Here is a 6,858-nt window from a genome sequence, read left to right on the forward strand (position 1 = left end):
AAGCCCCAGGCTAAAGGATTCTGCCTGCCTTTAGCCCACCCCAACACACATTAATATCACCTGGGCAACGGCCTCTTTAACAAAGTGAGCATAATACATTTTATCTGCCCAACAGGGCACTCTGCCTGTCTTCTCCCCTGAAGAAAGTATTCTCTTCTGTTGGCTCCTACCTCTTGTCTTGTGTGATGATTGACACCTCTATAGTCAAACATCCTTTATACTGAGTGCTAGTTAATTATCTGTCTTATCTTTCTTGCCTTTTATTGGTGTGCAGATTCCTGCATTCTCCCGGACAGTTTCAATTTTGTAAATCAGCACCCCAAACATTAAATATGGAAGAAGAAGGCTGAGGAATGTGCTCCGGGAAGTGTTTCTTCAGCCTCTGGGGGTGAAGGGCTGGCAAGTAAGTGGTGTGGGTGAGAGAAGAGCAGAAAACAGGGCTGGGATGTGCTGTGTGCAGAATGGTGGGGGGAGGAGCACTGGAGTAAGGTGGCAGGGACAACTAAAGGTGAAGTGACTGAAGGAAGTATAGAATAGAAACTAGTTTCAGATATTCAGATATATACCCACTGACCAAAAGAAGTTTTACCCATTTGGAAGATACAGGGTAGGAATAGTATTAAAAATTAGAACTTTACTTTAGAAAAATCTTAGAAAAAGAAAAGGAAACAAGGCCAGGTAGAAAAGTTTAGAAATTAATAAACCACGGGTGTGAACCTTGTTGTCAGTTTCTTGAAATGAATTGCAGCTCCAGGAAGGAAAATGAGTAATGAGATCATGAGTAATAGGATTATAGGGGATGGGATTGTCAGGGACAGGCCCTCCAGCTGCCTCTCCCCTGCCCCTCCCTAGGACATAGGGGTGGTGTGGGCTCTCCATAGGTTGGGGTTAGTGGCTTGTTGCCCTCCACTGGTGTGTAGGAAGTTGTGAAAAGAAGAATAAGTGCAGAGTGAGGCGGGTGTTGGGTCCCCTCCAAGTTTCCCCTACCCTTCCCCAAATTCCTTCGTGTGGCATAATTGTTGTCTGACGTGGAGGCATAGGGTTCATGGGGAGAGACCCACTGCTTTAGCCATAATAGTGGAAAATTGTAAGAGAGGGTTCTCAGGGAATTGGCAGTTGGTTGCAGGTAGCAGATTGGATTGCATTCCTGCTTAGGAGGGGCCATTGTTTTGCTAATGACTGCACGAAAAACAGCAGGCTCCTCTCACAGCTCCAAGAGCCTGCTCCCCCTCTGGCACCTGAAATCCCAGGCACCCTGACTGATTCCCTTATATTGACTTAATGGCATAAAACACTGTAGGTCAAAAAGAGGATTAGCATCTCTGCCAGCTGGGTAGTTATGAAATACAGTGGTACCTTGAGATATGAACAGACCAACATACAAATTTTTAAAGATACGAGCTGAGACTCAGTCTGTATTTTTGTTCAAGATCTGAGCAAAATTCCGAGATACGAGTCGTGATTCGGAAGCTAGTTTGCGCATTGGCGCATGGGTCCAGTATCAGCAGTTTGATATACGAGTTGACTGACTTACAAGCTTGGTTACAGAACTAATTAAATTTGTATCTCAAGGTACCACTGTAGTGAGTGCATTTTGACCATTCCTTATTTTTCTCAGTCAATCAATAGTTCATTGGGGTAGTTGTTTACAATCCTCTTATTGTAAACTGTACTAAAATGGTACTAATAATAAGGCATATAGAATTGTATAGCCTGCCAAATCCAAAAGACTTCCTTTTTGTACCAAGGATCCCTTGATATGTAAAAAGTATTTTCCATGTTAGAAATATATATGTTATTTCAAAAGCCTTTTGTTATTTCTCCTTTTTATTTGCTCTTTCATAGCCCTGTGATGTTGAAATCTTGGTTTGGGTATTAGAGAATATGTAATGATTGTTAATGATGTCTTTTTATGTAATGTTTAGTATATTATAATTTTGAAGCAGTATTGTTCAATGTTAATCCACCACACCCAGAGTGACAAATATTACTATTGATTATGAAATATTAGTCATTTCAGTTAGTAATTATAACTAAATCTTTAAAATTTGAGACATAAATGTAATAAGAAATAGTTTAAATCCTTTTTCCCAAGTGACCTATAGAATGAGAAAACTCAAAATTCCCTGTATCAGGGAAGCCTCAAGCCCTAACAGGACTGTTAAAATCTGTACTATACATATGCTGCCTCACTTAGAACAATCGAGACCACCTCAAGAAAATGTTTCTAGTTGCCTAGCTTAAGTAGGATTCTAACAACCAAGCAAGTGAGAAAGGTTTAGACCAGGGGTCCCCAAACTTTTTACACAGGGGGCCAGTTCACTGTCCCTCAGACCGTTGGAGGGACTATAGTCCCAGACTATAAAAAAAACTATGAACAAATCCCTATGCACACTGCACATATCTTATTTTAAAGTAAAAAAACAAAATGGGAACAAATACAATATTTAAAATAAAGAACAAGTAAATTTAAATCAACAAACTGACCAGTATTTCAATGGGAACTATGCTCCTCTCACTGACCACCAATGAAAGAGGTGCCTCTTCTGGAAGTGCGGTGGGGGCCGGATAAATGGCCTCAGGGGGCCGCATGCGGCCCGCAGGCCGTAGTTTGGGGACCCCTGGTTTAGACACATTTCACCAGTTTCTGTTAGCCAGGATCAGAAAAGGTACTGAGGCAGTCAACTTAGCCTTTACACAGCAATCAGCTCTAGAAATTAGAAATGTATTATAAATTTTTTTTTTAAAAAAAGTAGCATCATTGTTTTTTTTCTTCCTGTCCTACTGGAAAGATGGTGTCCCACAAGGAAGGCACTGACTCAGCTACCACTTCTTCCACCTCTACCACCGGTATGGCAGGGAAAGGCAAAGGCAAAGGCAAAGGCGGGTCTGGAGATTCGACCGTGAAGCAAGTGCAGATAGATGGCTTGGTGGTATTAAAGATAATCAAGCATTATCAAGAAGAAGGACAAGGGACTGAGGTGGTTCAGGGCGTCCCTCTGGGCCTGGTTGTAGAAGATCGGCTTGAAATCACCAACTGCTTTCCTTTCCCCCGGCACACAGAAGATGATGCTGACTTTGACGAGGTTCAGTATCAGATGGAGATGATGCGGAGCCTTCGCCATGTGAACATTGACCACCTCCACGTGGGCTGGTACCAGTCCACGTACTATGGCTCCTTCATCACCCGGGCACTCCTGGACTCACAGTTCAGTTACCAGCATACCATTGCGGAGTCTGTTGTTCTCATTTACAATCCCATAAAAATTGCTTAAGGGTTTCTCTCACTGAAGGCGTACAGACTGACTCCTAAACTGATGGAAGTTTGTAAAGAGAAGGATTTTTCTCCTGAAGCATTGAAAAAGGGAAATATCACCTTTGAGCACATGTTTGAAGAAGTGCTGGTTGTAATTAAAAATTCACATCTAATCAACGTCCTCATGTGGGAACTTGAGGAGAAGTCCGCTGTGGCAGATAAACACGAGCTGCTCAGTCTGGAAAGCAGCAGTCACCTGGGAAAGAGTCTCCAGTTGCTGATGGACTGAGTGGATGAAATGAGCCAAGACATAGTTAAATATAACATGTATATTGGGAACGTGAGCAAGCAGCAGCAGCAGAGACACCACTACCAGCAGCACCGCCAGCAGGAGGACATGCAGCGCCAGAGCCAAGGCGAGCCTCCGCTGCCCGAGGGGGACCTGTCCAAGCTCTTCAAGCCTCCCCAGCCACCAGCCCAGATGGACTCCCTGCTCATCCCAGGCCAGATTAACACTTATTGCTAGAACATCAAGGAATTCACTGCCCAAAACTTGGGCAAACTCTTCATGGCTCAGGCTCTTCAAGAATACAACAACTGGCCCTGGCCGGTTGGCTCAGGGGTAGAGCATCGGCCTGGCGTGCGGGGGACCCGGGTTCGATTCCCGGCCGGGGCACATAGGAGAGGCGCTCATTTGCTTCTCCACCCCCCCCTCCTTCCTCTCTGTCTCTCTCTTCCCCTCCCACAGCCAGGGCTCCATTGGAGCAGGGATGGCCCGGGCGCTGGGGATGGCTCCTTGGCCTCTGCCCCAGGCTCTAGAGTGGCTCTGGTCACGGCAGAGCGACGCCCCGGATGGGCAGAGCATTGCCCCCTGGTGGGCAGAGCGTCGCCCCTGGTGGGCGTGCCGGCGACAGAGCAACACCCCAGATGGGCAGAGCATCACCCCTGGTGGGCATGCCAGGTAGATCCTGGTCGGGCACATGCGGGAGTTGGTCTGACTGCCTTCCCATTTCCAACTTCAGAAAAAAAAAAAAAAAATATATATATAGATAAAAACAAAAGAACAAAACAAAACAAAAAAAAAAGTAGCATCATCAACTGCTAAAAATAAATGAATGAAACTAAGCATTTCAGAAGGGACATTGCCTCTCCCTCAATCACATAACTCTGCTTGGCTCCCAAGATGGCTGGTTAGTCAATGACGGGTAAGATTCCTGAAAGAAGGAATGACCTAAGACAGGCACAGTCAAAGAGGGGCCATAAAGAGAAGGCTTAAGAACTAACAAAGGTGAGGCTCAAACCCTCACCCCAACAATGCAGGAGCCTGCTCCCCTGAGATAGTGGCTTTCATCCACTGACCAGGACACCAAAAGAAGGGAGACTCCCTAAAAACTTAAGAAAAACCAAACAGCTGAAGATGTTACCTAAAATCAGTGGGGTTTTGGGGAGAATTTTAGTAACTTTTACTGGAACCCTTGTTGCCAAAGGTTTATTCACAACCAATTAGAAAAAAAAGATTTTGCTAGCAGGAAAAGGGATAATTAGAAAAGCCAGACTTGGAACCTATTATAAAAGACATAATATATGAGTGTTTAGATTATGCCCAAATAAATACTAAGCATAAAGAAATTATAGAAAGAAACAGGGAAAAAGGAACTTTCCCAGGTAAACATTCAGAAATAGATTTTACTAAAGTAATTGATAAGTAGGTAGAAGTTTTTTCCTACTAAAAATGAGACCATGCCCTGGCCGGTTGGCTCAGCGGTAGAGCGTCGGCCTAGCGTGCAGAGGACCCGGGTTCGATTCCCGGCCAGAGCACACAGGAGAAGCGCCCATTTGCTTCTCCACCCCTCCGCCACGCCTTCCTCTCTGTCTCTCTCTTCCCCTCCCGCAGCCAAGGCTCCATTGGAGCAAAGATGGCCCGGGCGCTGGGGATGGCTCTGTGGCCTCTGCCCCAGGCGCTAGAGTGGCTCTGGTCGCAACATGGCGACGCCCAGGATGGGCAGAGCATCACCCCCTGGTGGGCAGAGCGTCACCCCATGGTGGGCGTGCTGGGTGGATCCCAGTCGGGCACATGCGGGAGTCTGTCTGACTATCTCTCCCTGTTTCCAGCTTCAGAAAAATGCAAAAAAAAAAAAAAAAAAATGAGACCAGCCTGACCAGGCGGTGGCGCAGTGAATAGAGCGTTGGACTGGGATGCAGAAGGACCCAGGTTCGAGACCCCAAGGTTGCCAGTTTGAGCGCGGGCTCATCTGGCTTGAGCAAAAAGCTCACTAGCATGGACCCAAGGTCACTGGCTCAAGCAAGGGGTTACTCAGTCTGCTGAAGGCCTGCGGTCAAGGCACATATGAGAAAGCAATCAATGAACAACTAAGGTGTCACAACAAAAAACTGATGATTGATGCTTCTCATCTCTCTCCATTCCTGTCTGTCTGTCCGTATCTATCCCTCTATCTGACTCTCTCTGTCCCTGTAAATAAATAAATAAATAAATAAATAAATAAATAAATAAAAAAAAATGAGACTACAATAACAGTTGTTAAAAAATTGTTATATGAAATTCTTTCCAGATTTAGCTTGCCCATTTATATTGGGTCTAATAGTGGGCCTGCATTTGTATCTAGGGTCTCAAAGCTAATGGGAAAGGCACTCAATATTAATTGGAAATTAATTAAAAATTACATTGTGCCTACAGACCCCAAAAGGTTTAGGACAGGTAGAATGCATGAATCAAATTGTGAGGGAAACTTTAACCATATTTGTTTTTTGAAACCAGTGAAAACTGGCCAACCTTACTCCTACCGGCTCCCCTTGGGGTGAGGTGTACCCCCTGTAGAGAAGGATTTATGCCTTTTGAAATAATGTCTGGAAGACCCCCTCCCTTACTACCAAAATTCAGAGAAGAGATAAAAACTGAATTAAGTAACCACTCCTTCCTTAAGTACTTGCAGGGTCTGCAAATTACTCAGCAGGCTGTTCAAAAGACTGTCCAAGAGGTGCTTCTAGCACTGCCAGGAAATTTTTTTCAGCCTGGGAACTCAGTCTGGGTAAAGAAGTACATCACCCAAGGACTGACTCTCATGTGGGTGGATTCACACACCATGATCCTGACCACTCCCACTGCTGCCAAGGTAGAAGGCATGCCCGCCTGGGTCCACCATAGCCGGTTGAAGCTTGCAGTCCCAGCAGACACCTTCGTGAATAGTGGAGACTGACCCCATTGTTGGTCAAATAAATTTGTAAATATGATATATATGTTTGCTTGTTTATAGTTTGCATTGGGTGTGGGGGACAGGCTATAAGCAGGCAGGATCCTTGTAGCCTAAGGCTTAGTTTTAAAACTAAGCTTTTCCCCACACCCTTGACTGTTGCATGGTGGGGGGTGGTGCACTCTCATGAGGAATCCCATTATGCCTCAGATAAGCGGCTTTGTATCAGAGACTTCCTTGTTTGTATATTGGATTAAAGGTTTTGATTTCTACACTATAAAAGAGAGCAGAGGAAGGCCACGTGGAGGAGAGGAAAAGCAGCCAAGATGGTGGAGTGCTGAGTGAGAAACCAGTTTGTGCAGAGTTTGTGCAAGGAGAAGGAAGGAGATGGGG

At 45.2% G+C, this 6,858-nt stretch overlaps 1 pseudogene; it reads left to right on the plus strand.

Annotated features, from left to right (window-relative positions):
• Positions 1 to 2,792: 2,792 nt before the first annotated feature.
• On the plus strand, positions 2,793 to 6,471 carry LOC136392194 (eukaryotic translation initiation factor 3 subunit H pseudogene; annotated as a pseudogene).
• Positions 6,472 to 6,858: the final 387 nt, after the last annotated feature.

Source organism: Saccopteryx leptura, chromosome 2, assembly GCF_036850995.1.
Source record: "Saccopteryx leptura isolate mSacLep1 chromosome 2, mSacLep1_pri_phased_curated, whole genome shotgun sequence".
Classification (NCBI taxonomy): Eukaryota; Metazoa; Chordata; class Mammalia; order Chiroptera; family Emballonuridae; genus Saccopteryx; species Saccopteryx leptura.